The sequence below is a fragment of the Sus scrofa genome, chromosome 2, assembly GCF_054392235.1.
Source record: "Sus scrofa isolate SSC_HxYL_T2T_F1_AM1 chromosome 2, Sscrofa_HxYL_maternal_Yorkshire_Landrace_v2.0, whole genome shotgun sequence".
NCBI classification, from domain to species: Eukaryota; Metazoa; Chordata; class Mammalia; order Artiodactyla; family Suidae; genus Sus; species Sus scrofa.
Window position 1 is genome coordinate 145985315 of NC_139384.1, and position 20071 is coordinate 146005385.

Sequence of the window (20071 nt, forward strand, 5' to 3'; positions counted from 1 at the left end):
TATATGCCCTTTCCATATGAATATGCATATCATAGAAGCAAATCCTAATAGGCAATAATAAAATGAAAAGTTACTCAATTTCATTAATAACCAGAAAACTGCTGGTTATCTTATATGCCCGTTCCATTTTCTAGTCTCTTCATTTCCACTCCTGAACTAACCACTGATAGGGATTTTTTTTTGGTTGTCTTAATATTATGTTTTTGTATGATCATTTCATATGAATGTAGCAACAGACAATCTATAGTACATTTTCATTCTTTAAAAAACTTTATATAAATGATATGCACATCTTTAAGTAAGTTGCTTTTTAATTCAACCTTATGTATTTGAGATTTATCCACATTAATATATAGACCTCTAATTCATTCAACATTCCCATTCTGTGAATGGACCATACTTTTTTATCCATTTTTTTTTTGCCAATGGTCGTTGAGGTTGTTTCCAATTTTTCTTTATTACAAACAGTGGTACTGTGAACATTCTTTAAATGTTACTTTGTGCATATGTAATAGAGTCTTGAGGGCGTAAACTTAGAAATGTAACTGCTGGATTACAGGACATACACATCCTTAACTTAATTAGAATTTGTCAAATTGCTCTCCAAAGTGGTGGTGCCAATTTGCGCTTCCTCAAGAAGTGTGTAAAGACCCTGTTTCCCCAGGAGCTCATCAGCCCTGGATGTTATTGGGCTTGTTAATTACTGCCAGTCTTAGGAGGGTGGATTTGTATCGCAGTGTAAACTTAAAGAGCAGTTTTCTGGTTATTAATGAAATTGAGTAACTTTTCATTTTATTATTGCCTATTAGGATTTGCTTCTGTGGTAGGCATATTCATACCTTTGCCCAGTTGCTTTCTTTTTTTTGTGTGTGGTCTCACCTGTGATATATGTAAGTTCTCAGGCCAGGGATCGAATCTGAGCTGCAGCTGTGACCTACACTGCAGCTGCAGCCATACCAGATCGTCTTAAAAAATTTATTTTTATTATGGTTGACTTACAATGTTCTGTCAATTTCTTCTGTACATGTATATGCGTTCTTTTTTTCACATTATCCTCCAACCAGATCCTTTAATGCACTGCACTGGGCCAGGGATGGAACTGTGCTTCTGCAGCAACCTGAGCTGCTGCATTTGGATTCTTAACCCACTGCACCATGGTGGGAACTTCCTTTGCCCAGTTTTTATTGGAATGTCTTTTCCTTATTAAGAATTTCTTCATGTAGTCCAATATACTAATAATTTAAAATAAGATTACAAACATGTTGCCTCAGTTTCTGTCTTGTCTTTCCCCTTATGGAATCTTTTGAAGTATAGACATTTTCAAATTATTTTTAAATAGTCACATGGCTAACTATACCATAATTAAAAATGAACTGATTTTCTTCTCATTCTTATTCCCCGTCTGTCCAGCTCTCCAGCATCCTTATTCATTTCTTAGGCATTGTCTCTGAATTTCTTTCTTTCTTTTTTTTTTTTCTTTTTTCGGGTGCCGCACCTGTGGCATTTGGAGGTTCCCAGGCTAAGGGTCAAATTGGAATTACAGCTGCTGGCCTACACTACAGCCACAGCAACGTGGGATACGAGCCTCATCTGTGACCTATACCACAGCTCATGGCAATGCTGGATCCTTAGCCCACTGAGCAAGGCCTGGGATTGAACCTGAGTCCTCATGGGTACTAATCAGGTTCATTAACTGCTGAGCCATGACGGGAGCTCCTCTGAATTTCTTTGTGCACAGACAAGCAAGCAAGTACAAATATCTCTATGCGTATAAGATGTAGTCAAATTTATTTATCTTTTATGGTTTGTAGTTGTAGTTACTTAAGAAAACTTTCTCACTTACGTGAATATTTTATGTTTCCTTCTAAAGGTTTTAGTTTTCTCTAATTTAATCTTATCTTAACATGGGTAATTATCTTAGAACCATTAATTGAATTGCATATTATTTAGTCCTTGATTTTTTTTTTTTTTTTGTCTTTTCTGGGGCCGCACCCACGGCATATGGAGATTCCCAGGCTAGGGGTCTAATTGGAGCTGTAGCCGCCGACCTACGCCACAGCCATAGCAATGCTGGATCTGAGCCGAGTCTTTGACTTACACCATAGCTCATAGTAACGCCAGATCCTTAACCCACAGAGCGAGGCCAGGGATCAAACTTGCAACCTCATGGTTCCTAGTTGGATTCGTTAACCACTGATCCATGATGGGAACTCCATCCCTGATTTTTAAAAAAATGTTGTTTCTTGTGCTGTGTATCTGGCTTGCCCTATCTGTCTGTCTGTCTGTCTATCTATCTATCTATCTATCTAATTTCTGGCCTTTCTACTCACTTCCACTGACATATTAATTCTTCCCTGCAGCAACACAACTAGATTTTAATTGCTCTAACTTTATAAGAAATCTATATACCACTCCCCCCCCCCCCCCCGATTGCCTTGGCTATTCTTGGTCATATTTGAATTTGCTTGGAATTACAGAAAATTTATAGATTAATTTTCTTTAGGATATTAAGCCTTTCCATTCATGAACATAACATATACCACCTCTTACTCTTGCATAAATCTGTTAAATGTCTTTTACAAACATAGAATTTTCTTTATAAAACATATACCATTGGGTCAGATTTATTCTTTGCTACCTTTCATTTTTTTGTGGTATTAGAACTTGTAGATTGTTTAAAGATGACATCTCCAAATTGTTGCTCTTATAGAAAATCACAAGTAACTTTTCTGTGTCTCTTGGCAAAGTTGCTAAATGCTTGTGTTTGTTCTTAATAGTGTGTCTTTTAATTTTATTTTTTTAATGGCCACACTTTTGGCATATGGAAGTTCCTGGGGCTAGGGGTCTAAGTGGAGCCATAGCTGCCAGCCTATACCACAGCCATTGCAACAATGGACCGGAGTCCCATCTGCCACCTCCACTGCAGCTTGTGGCAATGCTGGATCCTTAACCTATGGAGTGATGCCAAGGATCGAACCTGCATCCTCATGGGTACTAGTTGGATTATTAACCTACTGAGCCAGAGCAGAAACTCCTTAATAGTGTGTCTTTAAAGAGTCTTCAATTTTCTACTTACTTACCTACATAATAAATAATAACTTTTTTGTTTTTTCTTTTCATTCTCATGCATGTCTGCGACCCATGCATCCATCTGGCCGTATCTAGGTAACAGTTCATTTCATTGCTAAACTTGCTAGAGCCTTCCCCACCATACTCAAAGGAGGGGGAGACTGTGAATATTCCCCCTCTTTTTTTAAACCAAAGTATAATTGATTTACCTTATTGTATTAGTTTTGGGTCTAGAGCAAAGTGATTGAGTTATACAAATACATGTATATATTTTCAGATTATTTTCCATTATAGGTTACTAGAAGATGTTATACAGTCAATCACTGTTGCTTATGTATTTTATAGAGAGAAATATAAAAATATATTTTATATCTATTTTTTCTGTTTATCTGATAGTCCTAACTTATCCCTCCCCTCCTTTTCCCCTTTGTTAACTGTAAGTCTGTTTTCTATGAGTCTGTTTCTGTTTTGCATATAGATTCACTTGTGTCATATTTTAGATTCCACATATAAGTGATCTCATATAATATTTGTTTTTTCTGTCTGACTTACTTTAGTTAGTATGATACTCTCTAGGTTTATTCATGTTGCTGTAAATGATAATATTTCATTCTTTTTTAATGGCTGAGTAATATTCTATTGTATATATATACACCACATTTTAATCTGCTGATGGATACATGGCTTGCTTCCACATCTTGGGTATTGTAAATAGCGCTGCTATGATTATTGGGGTGCTTGTGTCTTTCTGAATTAGAATTTTCATCTATTCTGGATATATGCCCAAGAGAGGGATTGCTGGATCAAATGGTCGTTCTGTTTTTAGTTTTTTAAGGAACCTCCATGAGACAATGAAATTCTTGCTTTGTTGCTGATTCTAAAGAGAATGAGTTTGGAATTCCCATCGTGTCTCAGTGGTTAGCAAATCTGACTAGGAACCACGAGGTTGTGGGTTCGGTCCCTGGCCTTACTCAGTGGGTTAAAGATCTGGTGTTGCTGTGAGCTGTGGTGTATGTTGCAGATGTGGCTCAGATCACGTTGCTTTGGCTCTGGGGTAGGCCGGTGGCTACAGCTCCAATTAGACCCCTAGCCTGGGAACCTCCATATGCTGCGGGAGCGGCCCAAGAAATGGCAAAAAGACAACAACAACAACAACAAATAAAGAGAATGAGTTTAACATATCACCTTACATACGATGTAGGCTTTAGCTACCTTTGTAAGTTGAGATAATATTAGATGCTGTTACAGGTGTCAGAATCTCAGTGGTTGTAACAGAAAGTGAGTTTATTTCTTGCTTGATTAATTTTCACATCATGTATTTCTGGTGGGTGGAAAATTGTATAAATGATCCCACAAAGGACCCAGGTTCTTTTCAAAATGTAGCTTCCGAGGCCACCATGGAGGTGGAAGGAACATGGAAGGCCATGCAGGGGAGGATTTCATGGGTCAGGCCTGGCGGTGGTGTGCACACTTCTGCCTCCTTTCCAAGGGCCAGGACCCAGTCATAGGGCCACATGTAACTGCGACGGACGCTGGATTCTGTAGTGGACCTGTGTGCCTGGAAAAAGGAAGAAGAAGAAATGAGGTTTGTGAACAGCCACAGTCTGCCCTTCTATTTATCAAAAATCTATTTCAGCCTTCATCACACATGCAACATGGTACCCTCTCCCCAGGGGTTACGTGTCAAGGCACGCCTGCCTGCTCCTTCCTGATCAAATCCCAGGAAATCTCCAGAGATGTACAGGCTCTCCTTTAGGTCCTGATGTAGTTTCATGTCATCTGATGACCTGTGAACTCATATGACAAGTCCTGGCCCTCCCCTTCCCCCAGCAAATGACGGATGGAGAGGCAGGTGCAGGATGGAGCCCTACATGAATTTCTCTTCACAAGAGGAAAGACAAGGACACACACAGCCAGTCCTTGGTCAGCAGCAATGATGAACTGCTGCCAGGCAGGCACTGGGAGGTCCCCCGTCCACTCAGTTTTCCAAAGCCACTAATTGTACCCAAAGGACATTACTAGAGATAATTCTAAAAACCGATTTATTTCCTAGGGGAATTCCTTTCTCTTCCCAGTTAGCTAAGAGCTTATTTTTTTAAATCATAAATGAGTGTTGAATTTTGTAAAGTGCTTTTTCTGTATACATTGAGCTAATCACGGATTTTTCTTCCTTAGTATGTTAATATAGTGAATTATACTAGTAGATTAGAATTTATTTATACTTGTGTGACTGGAATATGTTCTTTTTGGTCATGAGGAATTATCTTCTAAAAATCGGATTTGCCGGCATTTTATTTGGAATTTTTCTATCTATGGTTCATAAGTGAGGTTGGCCCATAAATTTCATTTCCTTTACTATTCTTGGCTGGCATTTGTTTTAAGAGTTTACCAGTGTCGTAAAATGAATTGAGGAGCTTTTCCTTCTTTCTATTTTCTGAAACATTTTGTATAAGATAAAAATGCCTCTTAAGCTGTCTGGGCCTGGTGTTTTGGGTTCTGTTTTTGTGAATAGATTAACTATTGCTTTGCTTTCTTTTATAGACTTATTCAAGTTTTTCATTTCTTCTTGAGTTCATTTTGGCAAACCATTTTTTAAGGAAATGATCCATTTCATTTACCTTTCCATACAGAGTGCATAAAATTGTTTGTAGTCATCTGTTATATTAAAAAAAAAATCTCTGCTAAATCTGTGATAACTGTGTCTTCTTTTTCATTCCTAATGCTCTTTATACTCTTTTTTTCTGATTAGACCTGCTGTGGGTTTGCTATTTAATAGTTTTTACAAAGAACCGTCTTTTGGTTTTATCGATCCTTTTTTTCCCATTGGTTTTCTGTTTTAAAAATATCTGCTCTTGGAGTTCCCATTGTGGGACAGTGGTTAACGAATCCGACTAGGAACCATGAGGTTGCGGGTTCGGTCCCTGCCCTTGCTCAGTGGGTTAAGGATCTGGTGTTGCTGTGAGCTGTGGTGTGGGTCGCAGACACAGCTCAGATCCCGTGTTGCTGTGGCGTAGACTGGTGGCTCAGCTCTGATTGGAATCCTAGCTTGGGAACCTCCAAATGCCGCAGGTGTGGCCCTAGGAAAAAAAAAATAAAAATAAAGACACCACCCCCCCCAAAAAAATCTGCTCTTACCTTTTTTTTTTTTTTTGTCTTCCAATTTCTTCAAGTTTACTGTTTTTGTAATTTCTTTTTTTTTTTTTCTCTTTATGGCTGCACCTGCACTATATGTAAATTCCCAGACCAGGGGCCAAATCAAGCTGCAGCTGGGCCCTATACCTCAGCCACAGCAACAGCAGATCCAAGCTGCAACTGTGACCTGTGCTGCAGCTTTGGGCACTGCTGGATCCTTAACCCACTGAGCTAGGCTAGGGATCAAACCTGCATCCTCACAGTGTCAAGTTGTGTCCTTAACCTGCTGAGCCATAGTGGGAACTCCTCTTTTGGCAATTTCTTGAGTTGAATGCTAAGATCGCATTTTGATTATTTTCTAATACAGGCATTTAAAAAATGCACGTATTCTTCTCTATCTGTAATTATATGTGCATGTGCACCATACAATTTGATTTCTATCTTGAATAGATATCAAATAATAGACATAGATATGTCTCGAATAACCCAATTTGTAATAGTTTCTAATGTCCGTTATAATTTCTTTTTGGACTGATGAATTATTTGCAATGACACATTTTTGTCTCCAAGTGTATAGAAATTCTTTGGTTACCTCTTGTGTTGCTGATTTCTGTTTTACTGCATTGTGGTCCGAGAGAATGTTTTGTGATTTTGATTCCATGGCAGTGAAAAAATTATTTTGTGTCCTTGTACTTGGTACATGGTTGGTTTTTTTGTATGGTTTCATGTGAGTTTGAAAAGACTTTGTTCTCTCTAATTGCAGGGTTCTATATGCATCTATCAATCAAGCTTATTCGTTGTGTGGTTCAAATCTGTATCCCTATCAATTTTTATTTGTTTGAGACAGTTATTGAGAGAGCTATGTTAAGAGCTCTTGGCTTGGTGGTAGATATTCAGTTCCTGCCTGTTACTCTATCAAATTGGCTTTATATATTTTGAGGCTGTGGTTTTATAATTTGTTTTATCTGCTTGGTACATGGTCAGTTTTATCATGTAGTAACTCTTTTTTATCCCTGCTATTTGCCTTAAAGTCCATTGTCAGGTATTACTATGACCAGAACAGTTTTAAAAAAATTCCTATTTGATGGCGTTCCTGTTGTGGCTTAGCGGAAACGAACCCAGCTAGGATCCATGAGGATGCGGGTTTGAGCCCTGGCCTTGCTCGGTGGGTTAAGGATCCAGCGTTGCTGTGAGCTGTGGTACAGATCACAGACATGGCTCGGATGCTGTGTTGCTGTGGCTGTGGCATAGGCTGGCAGCTGTAGCTCTGATTTAACCCCTAGCCTGGGAACCTCTGAATGCTGTGGGCGCGGCCCTCAAAAGACAACAACAACAAAAATCCTATTTGGCTTGTATTTCCAATCCACCGTTTAATATTTTTTTATTTGTGTATTTTATATTGAGGTAGAATTCATATACCATAAAATCCATCTTTTTAAACATGCAGCTAAGTGCTTTACGGTTTATGGATTCTCACGGAGATGCAACCATCCCCACTATGTATTTCCAGAACATTTTCGTCTATCCCAGAAGCGATGCTGTATCCATTAGCTGTCACTCCTCATTTTCCTCTCCCCGCCCCTGACAACCACAAGTCTACTTTCTGTCTCTATGGATTTGCTTATTCTGGGCATTTCGCATAAATAGAATTGTATGATATGTGGTGGTTTTTTTTTTTTTTTTTTTTTTTTTTTTTGCCTGGCTCTCTTCAGTCAGCATAAGGTTTTCAAGGTTCATCCAACCTTGAAAACATTGTAGCATGAATCAGTACTTCACTTTTGTGTGTTTTTTTCTTTTTAAACAGGCGAATAACATTCCATAGATATACCGATGTTTACCCATTCATCAAACTGATGGACATTTGGGCTTTCTAATCCTTTATTTTTGTCTTTATATATGCTTCTGTCTTACTAGTTTCTCTTACAAACAACATAGAGCAAAACTGTATTTCTCAAATATAATCTCACAATCTCTGGTTTTGGTTTTTTGTTTGTTTTTTACTGGCAAGTATCTTTCCTTGTGATTATTGCCATTGGGATTTATTTCAAGCATCTTCCTTTGTCATTTCTATTTATTATGCTCTTTCTTTTTTTTTTCTTTTTAAGGCTACACCTGTGCACATGGAAGTTCCCAGGCAAGGGGTCAAATCGGAGCTGCAGCTGAGGCCTATGCCACAGCCACCACAATGTGGGATCCTTGACCCCCTGAGTGAGGCCAGGGATTGAACCTGCATCCTCATGGATACTATGTTGGGTTCTTAACCCAGTGAGCTGCAAGGGGAACTCGCTATCATGCTCTTTCTTTGCAACTTGTTTTTCTTCTTCCTTTTTTTTTTTTTTTTGTCCTCTTTTGAATTGATACAGAGGTTTATTCTTTTGAGTGTATCAATTCCTTTCTACTCCATCTATTGTTTTGGAAATTTTACATTTAATTTTAAAGCCAAAAAAAAAAATCTCATTCCTCCTGCTGAACAGTATAAGGACTTTAGAATGCTTCAATTTGGGTTACTCTTTCCCCAGCTTATGTGTTTGCTTTTTTTTTTTTTTTTTTTGGTGCTTTTAGGGCTGCACCTGCGGTATATGGAGGTTCCCAGGCCAGGGGTTGAATTGGAGCTGTAGCTGCTGGCCTACACCACAGCCACAGCAATGTGGGATCCCAGCCACTCTGTGACCTACACCACAGCTCACAGCAACGTTGAATCCTTAACCCACTAAGCAAGGCCAGGGATTGAACCCATGTCCTCATGGATACTAGTCAGATTCTTTAACCGCTGAGCCATGAACTCCTTATGCGTAATTGTTGTCCAACCTTTTAATTCCACTTTGATTTCATTTCTCTCAAATTGATAATTCCGTTTTACTTATTTAGAAGTATATACTTATTTATCATTTTCTTGTATTTCCTTCCTTTCTTCTCAGTTTTATTTCGGTGTTCTAGAAGTACATACTATGTCCTGGAAGTATTTTCTCTAAGGATTCTGGAGATAGCATCCTTTCATCTCCTGCATTTCCCGATGGCTGTTGAGACGTCAGTTTGATTGCTGTTCTTTAATAGGCAGACTGTCTTTTCTTTGTAGTAACTTAGAGGATTCTCTCTTAAAAATTTTTTTTTATATTAAAGTATAGCTTAGAGGATTCTCTCTTTAAAGACCTTTTTTAAAAATTAAAGTATAGTTGATTTACAGTGTTGCGCAATTTCTACTATTTGAGGAATCTCTTTGGTGATCTGCTGTTTTTACTACAAGTGGGGATTTGCTTTTATTGTTTCTGCCCAGCACTCATGCTTGGAGTCTCTTGACTCATGTATTTCGTCAGTTCTTGGCCATTACAGCTGAATATTACCTGTGTCCAAACCCGCCATTCTTTTCTTGGACCTCCTGTTAGATGTGTGATGGTATTTTCGTTTTGTCTACAATATTTTTAAATCTCTGTTTCATCCTTTCCATCCCTTTATCTCTTTGTGTCACATCTGGGACAATCATACCCCCTCGCTCTCAATTCTGATGTGCTGTCCAGTGTATTTGTTGAATGTTCCATTTCTATTTCTGTATTTTTTACTTATGAAAGTTCCACTCGACTCTTTTCCGTCTCTGCCTCTTCTCTTATTTGCAGCGTAATTTTTGCTCTTGTGATTTTCATCTCCCTTTTAAAATTTTAATCATTTAAAATGTTTTCTTTCTTTCTTTTTTTTTTTTCTTTTTATGGTCACGCTTGTGGCATATGGAAGTTCCCAGGCTAGGGACTGAATCGGAGCTGCGGAGCTGCAGCTGCTGGCCTCCACCACAGCCATAGCAACACCAGATCTGAGCTGCATCTGCAGCTTTTAGCAATGCTGGATCCTTAACCCACTGAGTGAGGCCAGGAATCGAACCTGCATTTTCACAGAGAGGTTGGGTTCTTAACCTGCTGAGCCGGAATGGGAACTTTGTAAACATGTTTTCTATCAAACTATTTCAGTATCTGAAGTTCTCATGGGCTTTATCCTGTTGTCTCTTATATCTGCTGACTCTTGCTCATGGCGGTTTTTTTTTTTTTTTTCCCTGTAGTTGAGTAATTTTTAGTTTTGAGCTCATATTAAACCTATGCTTATCTGTGAGAACCTATTTGGCCTGAACTGAGGGCATGTCCCTCAATAAAAAATGTGGTTTTTATTTATTCCTGCTAGATGCCCCAGGGGAACCCCTGGTCCAGTACAAAATTTTATTACCTATTTCTCATTTTTGGGGATCCTTAACCACAGAATTATATGAATTTGAACTTGAATCTACATACCCACTAGGTCCACGGTTATGAATTCTTTTTTTTTGGTCTTTTCTAGGATTGCACCCGTGGCATATGGAGGTTCCCAGGCTAGGGGTCTAATCGGAGCTGTAGCCACCAGCCTACGCCAGAGCCACAGCAACGTGGGATCCGAGCCTCTTCTGCGACCTACACCACAGCTCACGGCAACACTGGATCCTTAATCCGCTCCCTCATGGTTCCTAGGTGGATTCATTAACCACTGAGCCATGACAGGAACTGTATTTTCTCCCATTCAGACAGAGTCCAATATTTTTCCTTGTTTCTCTGAACCGCTGGGTAAACTTCTCTCTAGAAACCTCTTTCCTTACAGGGGACTCCCTTTAACTATCTGAGGTTTATTCAAGAGTTTCATCTACCTGATGAAATTCCTCACCTTACTTAGGTCCCAGATTTTATTCCTATTCCTACTTGTGTATCGAAATCCAAGCCCCAATTTGTTCATACGTTCTCCTCTAATTTATCTTTCTCTTTTTGGTAGGTTTTGTCGTCTTCAGCTATGCATTTAAGTTTTTCCCCAGCATTACAGATGGTAATGGATTTTTTTTTTTTTTGGAAATATGGTTCACTATATACTGCCAGGAACAGAAGTCTTTGAATGAATGTTTTAAAGTTCCATCTTATGTTAAGATATAATATAATTCAGAAAGGTATTTATAACTGAAATGTACAGGTTAATGAATAATAATAATCACCACCAGGTCAAAGGATAGAACATTAGCAGAACCTAAGAACCTCTCTTCATGCCTTTTCTCAATAGCAATCTCTCCCCTTTTCTCAATATTCTGACTTTTGTGGCAGTTTTTTTTGCATCTCTTTATAGGTCTGATAAAGTACAATTTAGTTTAGTTTTGACTGATTTTGAATTCTTTCCTTGTGAGACTTATTTATAACATTGTGTATAGCTATAATTAATTTATTTATATTCCATGATATGAATATACCATAATTGGTTTAGCTTTTCTTCTGCTAGAAGACATTTACACTGTTTTCAGGGTTTGCTAGTACAACAAATGCTGCAATCACTCTTGGTGAGTATGTATCTTGTGTATGGGTGTGGGTTTTTATTGTGTATGGGTGTGGGTTTTTATTGTGTTATATTATGTATGTACAGGTGTGGGTTTCTATTGTGTCTGTCCCTAGGAGTAGAATTGCTGGGGCACATCTTCGGCTTTTTAAGAAAATGCCCAGCTGGAGGTTGCGTTGTGTCCCAGTGGGTTACTAACCTGACTGATATCCATGAGGATACCGGTTCGATCCTTGGCCTTGCTCAGTGGGTTGGGGATGCAGTGTTGCCCTGAACTGTGGCATAAGTTGCTGCCACAGCTTGGATCCTGCATTGCTGTGGCTGTGGTGTAGGCCAGCAGCTGCAGCTCTGGTTCGACTCCTTGCCTGGTAACTTCCATCTGCTGCATGTGAGGCCCTAAAAAACAGAAAAAAAAAAAAAAAAAAAAGAAAATGCCAAACTGTTTTTTTAAAGTAGTTGTACCTGTATGCAGTGTACCAGCATAGGTGAGTCTTCCTGTTGCTCTGCATAGTCACCATCATTTGTTATTATTAGTTATTTTAATTTTTACAAGTCATATTGGGATGTATTTGTATCTTAAATACACTTATATCCCTCAATTTTATTTTGTTTACTTGATGACTAAGATGCATGAGCATCTTTTAATGTGTTTATTTGCTATCTGGATTTTCTCTTTTTTGAAGTGCTTTTTTTTTTTTTTTTTTGTCTTTTGTCTTTTGTCTTTTTTGTTGTTGTTGTTGCTATTTCTTGGGCCGCTCCTGCGGCATATGGAGGTTCCCAGGCTAGGGTTGAATCGGAGCTGTAGCCACCAGCCTACGCCACAGCCACAGCAACGCGGGATCCGAGCCGCGTCTGCAACCTACACCACAGCTCACGGCAACGCCGGATCGTTAACCCACTGAGCAAGGGCAGGGACCGAACCCGAAACCTCATGGTTCCTAGTCGGATTCGTTAACCACTGCGCCATGACGGGAACTCCCTGAAGTGCTTTTTCAAGTCTTTTTCCCAAGGCTCGACTAGGTCTGTAAATCTTTTTCTTATTAAGTTGTGGGAGTTGTTTATATATTTTGTTTGATTTTGCTTTTTGGCTGTGCACATGGCATGCAAAAATTTCCAGGCTGGGGATCGAAACTGTGCAACAGCAGTAACTAGAGCCACAGCAATGACAACGCTGGATCCTTAACCTGCTGTGCCACTGGGGCACTCATATATAGTTTGTATATTAGTCCTTTTTATTTTATTTTTTAAATTTAAGTATAGTTGACTTACAGTGTTGTGTTAGTTTCAGGTATATAGCACAGTGATTTAGTTTTATATATATATATTTATATTTTCTTTTTCAGATTGTTTTCTCTTATAGGTTGTTACAAAATATTGAGTGTAATTCCCTGTATTGTATAGTAGGTCCTTGTTTATCTATTTTATATGGAGTAGTGTGTAGTAGTGTGTAAATTAATTCCAAACTCCTAATTTGTCCCTAATTTATATGTTCCCCCTCTTTCCCCTTTGGTAACCATAAGTTTCTTTTTTTATGTCTGTGGGTCTATTTCTGTTTTGCATATAAGTTCATTTGTATTATATCTTTTTTTTTAGATTCTGCATATAGGTGTATCATATGATATTTGTCTGGCTTACTTCACTTAGTATGATAATCTCTAGGTCCATCTGTGTTGTTGCAAATGGCATTTTTTTTTTTTTTTTTTGTTAGGGCTGCACCTGTGGCATATGGAGGTTCCCAGGCTAGAGGTTTAATTAGAGCTATAGCTGCTGGCCTACACCACAGCCACAGCAACATGGGATCCATGCCGTGTCTACAATCTACACCACAGCTCATGGCAATGCCGGATCCTTAACCCACTAAGCGAGGCCAGGGATCGAACCCACATCCTCTTGGATGCTAACTGGGTTTGTTAACCACTGAGCCACAACGAGAACTCTACAAATGGCATTGTTATTTCATTATTTTTTTTTATGACTGAGTGGATATCAATCCTGTGTTGGATATATGAGTAGTAAATGTCTTTTTCTACCTGATGCTGTGTCTTTTTACTAAAGAGTATCAATTATTAATTTTTTCATCTTAGGGCCACACCTGTGGCATATGGAAGTTCCCAGGCTAGAGGTTGAATTGGAGCTGTAGCTTCTGGCCTATGCCACAGCCAGCACAATGCCAGATCCAAGTCCCACTTCTGACCTATGCTGCATATGCCAGATCCTTAACCCACTTAGGCCAGGGATCCAACCTGCATCCTCATGGATTCTGGTTGACTTCTTAACCCGTTGAGCCACCATGGGAACTCCTAAATTATTAATTTTGATGTAGTTAAACATATTAATCTTTTTTTATATCTTATTTAAGAAATTCTTTTCTGCTTCAGGGTCATAAAGATGTTTTCTTTTTCTTATAAGCATTCCTTTTTGTAATGTGCCTCGAAATGATTTTGGTGTACGAGATAAGACATTGGGCCCATCTTTTTCCCCATGTGGATAGCCAGTCACCCTACTGGCATTTACTGAAGGAAGTTCATCCTTTCCCCACTAGTTTATGGTGTAACCTCTGCTATATATAAAATTCCCATGTTTGGAGTTCCCACTGTGGTGCAGTGGGTTAAGGATCCTTTGTTGTCCCTGAGGTGGTGCAGGTTCGATCCCCAGCCTGGCGCAGTGGATTAAGGATCCCGCTTAGGTGGGTTAAGCATTGCCACAGTTGTGTGCCATAGGTTGCACCTACAGCTCGGATTTGGTCCCTGTCCAGAAACTTCATATGCCATGGGTGCAGCCAAAAAGAGAAAAAATTCTTCCATGTCTACATGTTTCTACTTCTTTGCAGTTTCACTAATCTATTTGCCTAATCTTGCTCTAGGCCACACTTTCTTAATGACTACGTTTTTATGCTAAATTTTGTTATTTGATAGAGGAAGTACCTTCCACCTTTTTTTGAGTTTCTGAGCTGTTTGGGGCCTTTCAGTCTTCTGTAAATTTGAGAATTAGCTTGCAAAAAATCACCTCTTCAAGTTATGATTGAGATGGTAGTTATTGGTGGAAATTAACATTATTATCAATAGACATGATGGAAAATAATATAAGAAAAGATTGAGAGTTCCCACTGTGGTGCAGCGATAAGGATCCAATGACTCTCTGGCAGTTCAGATTGCTCACTGAGGCATGGATTCGATCTTTGGCCCAGGAGCTTCCACATGCCATTTAGAGTTCCCTTCAGAGACAACTTATATACCTTTGTTGATGGTATTCCTGGGTACTTTTTGGCAGAATAAAACCATGTGGCCCAGAATTTTCTTTGTGGGAAGTTTTTCCAATTAACGAATTAATTCTCTTTAGTAGAGGCAGAGCTACATAGGTTATCTACTTCTTCTTCTTCTTCTTTTGTCTTTTGTTTTTTTTAGAGCTGCACCTGTGGCATATGGAGGTTCCCAGGCTAGGGGTTGAATCGGAGCTGTTGCTGCCAGCCTACGCCAGAGCCACAGCAACGCCAGATCTGAGCTGTGTCTGCGACCTACACCACAGCTCACGGCAATGCCGGATCCTTAACCCACTGAGCAAGGCCAGGGATTGAACCTGCAACCTCATGGTTCCTAGTCAGATTTGTTTCCGCTGTGCCACGACGGGAACTCCATCTATTTCTTCTTGAATGAGCTTTAGCAATTTTCCTTTTTGGAATTTGAGAGTTTTATTAGTGGAGACATAGATATGAGTTTATATTGATATTTCTAATCCGTATTTAAACTTTAGGATTTTTTTTTTTTTTTGGTCTTTTTAGGGCCGTGCTTGCTGCATATGGAAGTTCTCAGGCTAGGGGTCAAATCAGAGCCATAGCTTCAGGCCTATGCCACAGCCACAACCACACCAGATCTGAGCTTTGTCTGCAACTTACACCAGAGAGCACAGCAACACTGGATCCTTAACCTACTGAGTGGGGCCAGGGATCGAACGTATGTTCTCGTGGATACTAGTTGGGTTCATTACCACTGAGCCACAGTGGACACTCTAAAACTTCAGGATTTTTATGACCTTGTTTTGAGTTTATGCTTGTATATCTTTTTTTGTGTGATAACATCAATCCTATGTTAGTCTTTAGTGTTGCTCACTGGTATTCTGTTTTCAGCTCTGCATGGGCATATAAAATTCTGAGCCTCCCAGCCCTTTTGTGGTTGTATTTGCCCCTATGATGTAGTTTTGGCCACTGAGTTGTGAGAAAAAGTAGCATTTTTTTCACTTCCACTCTAGATTGTTTCATTCTGGTTTTAATTCTCTTTTCCCTGGTCTCAGCAGTTGTGGAAATGCATAGAGATGGAGTTTTTTTTTTTTTTTTTATCAGCTTGGGTCCTTGAGCAACTGTAATAATCAGAGCATCCTGACAACCGTTGCTGGATCTATGGCATGTACAAGAAATAAATCTTTGTTGTTTCATGCCACTGAGGGAGGGTCTGAAGTCGATTATTATTGCAGTAAAATCTCCTGTCTTGATATATACCATTTCTTATTTGCTTTATCCTGCTAAATACATAAGATAGCTTACAAATAACAATATAAATAGTCCTAAATAAAGTGTATCACTCTTACAGTGTATATATAATATGTGTACTATAATAATATTAGCAACGAAACTACAAGGGAAGTTTGTTATTTCTTTTGCAGTTCTTTTTTTATTTTTTGGTTTTTAGGTCCATACCCATATGCACCCGCGGCATATGGAGGTTCCCAGGCTAGGGGTCCAATCGGAGCTATAGCTGCCAGCCTACGCTACAGCCACAGCAACTTGGGATCAGAGCTACTTCTGCAACCTACACCACAGCTCACGGCAACGCCAGATCCTTAACCCCCTGAGCAAGGCCAGGGATCGAACACACAACCTCATGGTTCCTAGGCGGATTCATTTCCACTGTGCCATGCTGGGAACTCCTCTTTTGCAGCTCTTTTAGCTCTCAATATGACCTGCTAAGGATGCTCAAAGGACCATGTCCCAAAGTCCCCTGAAGTGATCATTTTCTTTTTGTGATTGTGTTACCTATTTTATATTTAGCTAAGACATCTTTAAGCTAAGTTTGAGGCTTAAGATTTTTGAACGTGGGTGATTTGAGTTTGGTCTGTAGATGTGATAAGATACCCCAGAGCCCTTTTGTCCTGCTCTTCTCAGCACTAAGCACCTTTTCTTGAGGTTCCCTGGGGCTGGGGTGGGGATAAACTAATTGACTTCTGGTTCACCCTTAGCCTGAGGGTGTAGCCCTTTGAGGTACCAGCTTTCTGAGGGAGACAGTGTCCTACTGGACTCCCACCTTGCGTAGGTCCTGTCCATTTCTCCGTGAGGCTGTTGGAGAATCCATCCATCCATCCGCTGGCTTGGATGGACAAGTGCTCTCAGGAAAACAGCCTCACAGCTCTACTTCCGTCTCTGGGTTCTCACTCATTTTCCCCCACTCTTCTCACCCCCTCGATGTTTAAGAAGTTCTCCTTTAAGGATTTTATGCAGTATTTTTTAATGGGGGGATCCCCCGAGAGACCAAATCTTCCATAAGCTCAGGGAGAGGAGTCTGACCATCGGTTCTGTGGTTGGAACTGATGTGGCATTTATAGGGTGGTGGCTGGACCACAGGAATGATTCCATCATCTTTCCATCAACCCTCATGGGTTTTGTTTTTCTTCCTCCAGTTGCCTAGGAAGGAAGGATAAGGCAGGTTCCCCTCCGTGGTCATGGCTTTCAGCTGGGAGATGAGCATCTCCAGTCACAGTGCTCCCTTTCACCAAAGACACACATTCTTGTCCTCGCCTGCCCCACAGGGAGCAAGAGTGGATGGGAAAGCACGGCTCTCTGCCTTGTACCTGTGCAGTTCATGAGTGAGTGTCAATGTCAGATATCTCTTCTTCATACAAATGTGATGCACATAGCTCCTTGTAGAAATTTGAGAACATACAAATACATGTATGGAAGAAAATCAGATCTCCTTGTAATCCCAGGATTCAGTGATAAACATTTGGGCCCACTTCCCTCCTAGTTTTCTTTTACAAAGATGTGAATATACAGCATGAGTTTTCTTACGTCTTGAAGCAACAGTGGTTACCTAGCAGTATATCAGCAGGTGCTGATTCAGGTTGTCCTTGGGTTTTCAGAAAGCCTGATCAGCATGAGCACTGGGCCGTGGCTCCTTGTAGACTTCCCCCAGGAGGTCTGTGAGTCACATTTTTTCTTGTGCCCCAGGGATGCTGAAAGTCTCCCTGTTGTTGGTCTGTCTGGGGGGTGCGTTCTGCTCATGGTGTACTGGGTGGGTCATGTTGGCTGTTCCCATCCTTCTTCCTGGGCTGCACAGGACACTGCCCAGCAGGTCTTCTGGCCACTGCTGGCCAACATCTCCTGTCTCCTAACTGGATTTCACTTTGACAGGAAACGCTGGCTTGAAGGGATGAACTCTGATGGTCAATGTCCTTGGAGAAATGAGGGCTAAGGAGATGAACTAATTTTCTTTGGACAGATAAAAATGGTACCTTTGTACACATAGATGATAGCTGTTTGGACTTGAATATAATATAAAGTAGTATTTACTGCATCAAAATGAGTTTTTAAAACTTTGATATTAATTTAGTTTAACTGTATTTAATTGATGGGTAGTTGATTTACAATGTTTCAGGGGTACAAAGAAGTGATTAAGTTGTGTGTGTGTGTGTGTATTCATATATATGCTTTTTCTGATTCTTTTCCACTATAGGTTGTTACAAGATAATGAATATAGTTCCCTGTGCTATACAGTAGTTCATTGTTGTTTATTTTCTATATAGTCGTTTGTATAGGTTAACCCCAAACTCCTAATTTATCCCTCCCCCCTCCTTTGCCCTTAGTAACTATGTTTGTCTTCTATGTCTGAATCTGTTTCTATTTTGTAAATAAGTTCATTTGTATCATTATTTTAGATTCCACATATCAGTGATATTTTATGTTATTTGACTTTCTGTGTCTGGCTGACTTCACTAGTATAATCTCTGTGTCCATCCATATTGCTGCAAATGGCATTATTTCATTCTTTTTTTTTCTTCTTAGGGCTGCACCTGTGACATATGGAAGTTCTCAGGCCAGGGATTTCCACAGCCACAGCAATGGAATCTAAGCTGCATCTGCAACCTACCCCACAGCTTGCAGCAATGCTGGGTCCCTAACCCACTGAGCAAGGCCAGGGATCAAATTTTCATTTTCAAAGAGACAACGTTGGGTCCTCAACCCACTGGGCCACAGCAGGAACTCCTTTTTCGTTCTTTTTATGTCTGAGTAGTATTCTGTTGTGTGTATGTCTCACATGTCCTCTTTTTTTAATTAATGAATTTTATTACATTTATAGGTGTACAGTGATCATCACAACCAAATTTTACGGCATTTCCATCCCAAACCCTCAGTGTATCCCACCCCCCCAACCTGTATCCTTTTGGAAAGCATATGTTTTTCAAGGTCTGTGAGTCAGTATCTGTCCTGCAAAGAAGTTCATTGTGTCCTTTTTTGAGATTTCACATGTAAGTGATAGCATGTGATGTTGGTGTCTCATTGACTGACTGACTTCACTTAGTATGGTAATTTCTAGGTCCATCCATATTGCTGCAAATGCCAGTATTTCGCTCCTTTTAATGGCTGAGTAATATTCCATTGTGTATATGTACCACATCTTCTTGATCCACTCCTCCGTCAATGGGCATTTAGGTTGTTTCCATGTCCTGGCTGTTGTAAACAGTGCTGCAATGAACATTGGAGAACATGTGTCTTTTTGAATCATGGTTTTCTCTGGATGGATGCCCAGGATGTATATGTCTCACATCTTCTTTATCCATTTATCTGTTGATGGACATTTAAGTTGTTTCCATGTCTTGGCTACTGTAAATAGTGCTGCTGTGAACATTGGGACTGACATTAATTTTGGATTCAGGCAGAGCCAGCCCTAGGTTATGGAGAATTATGGCTCTGGAGCCATCTGCTAGCCACCATCCAATCTTCTTTCTTGGCCCACTGGCCCCATGCATATTTAGACTCTGGGACTGCCGTGGTACTTTCACCACCCCCCACCCCCAACCCCAGGGCCTGAATACCCCCTACTTCTCAGTTCTCTCTCTGCCTGTCCCCTCACTCCCAGCACCCTATGCTCATCCTTGCCTGGATATGCCCCTGCCCCACCCCGTGCAGCCCCAGCTTGTCTGGACACTTCTCTCCCACCTGCTCCTGCCCCTTGTGGCCCCTGATAGCTTCTCTCTGGCCCATGCATTCCCAGGGTTCTGTGCTCACAGGAAAAGAGCCATGCATGGCCATCTATGAGCTTCTTCCCGCCTCCCCCAGGGCCACCTGCTTTCTCTGTCTGTTCTGGCAGCCCTTCCCCACTTCCTCAAGACAGCCTCCCCTTGAGCAGAGTGGTCACAGGCTCTGCAAAGCATCTGGGTCCTGGATGCAGGCTAGCAGACAGAGCCGCGGCTCTTGGCAGCATCTCTCTTTCTTTCCTTCACTTTAGCCTGACACTCTGCACCCCCAGTGCCCAGCTGGGAGGATGCTCCCCAGAGCCTG

At 40.3% G+C, this 20071-nt stretch overlaps 1 long non-coding RNA gene across 1 annotated transcript in view; it reads left to right on the forward strand.

Annotated features, from left to right (window-relative positions):
- LOC110259479 (uncharacterized) overlaps positions 1–18945 on the forward strand; it is an 85910-nt gene extending 66965 nt beyond the window's left edge. The window contains exons 3-4 of the long non-coding RNA XR_014838794.1: positions 17194–17379; positions 18870–18945. This is a non-coding gene — a long non-coding RNA (uncharacterized LOC110259479). The remainder of the gene's footprint in view (positions 1–17193; positions 17380–18869) is intronic.
- Positions 18946–20071: the final 1126 nt, after the last annotated feature.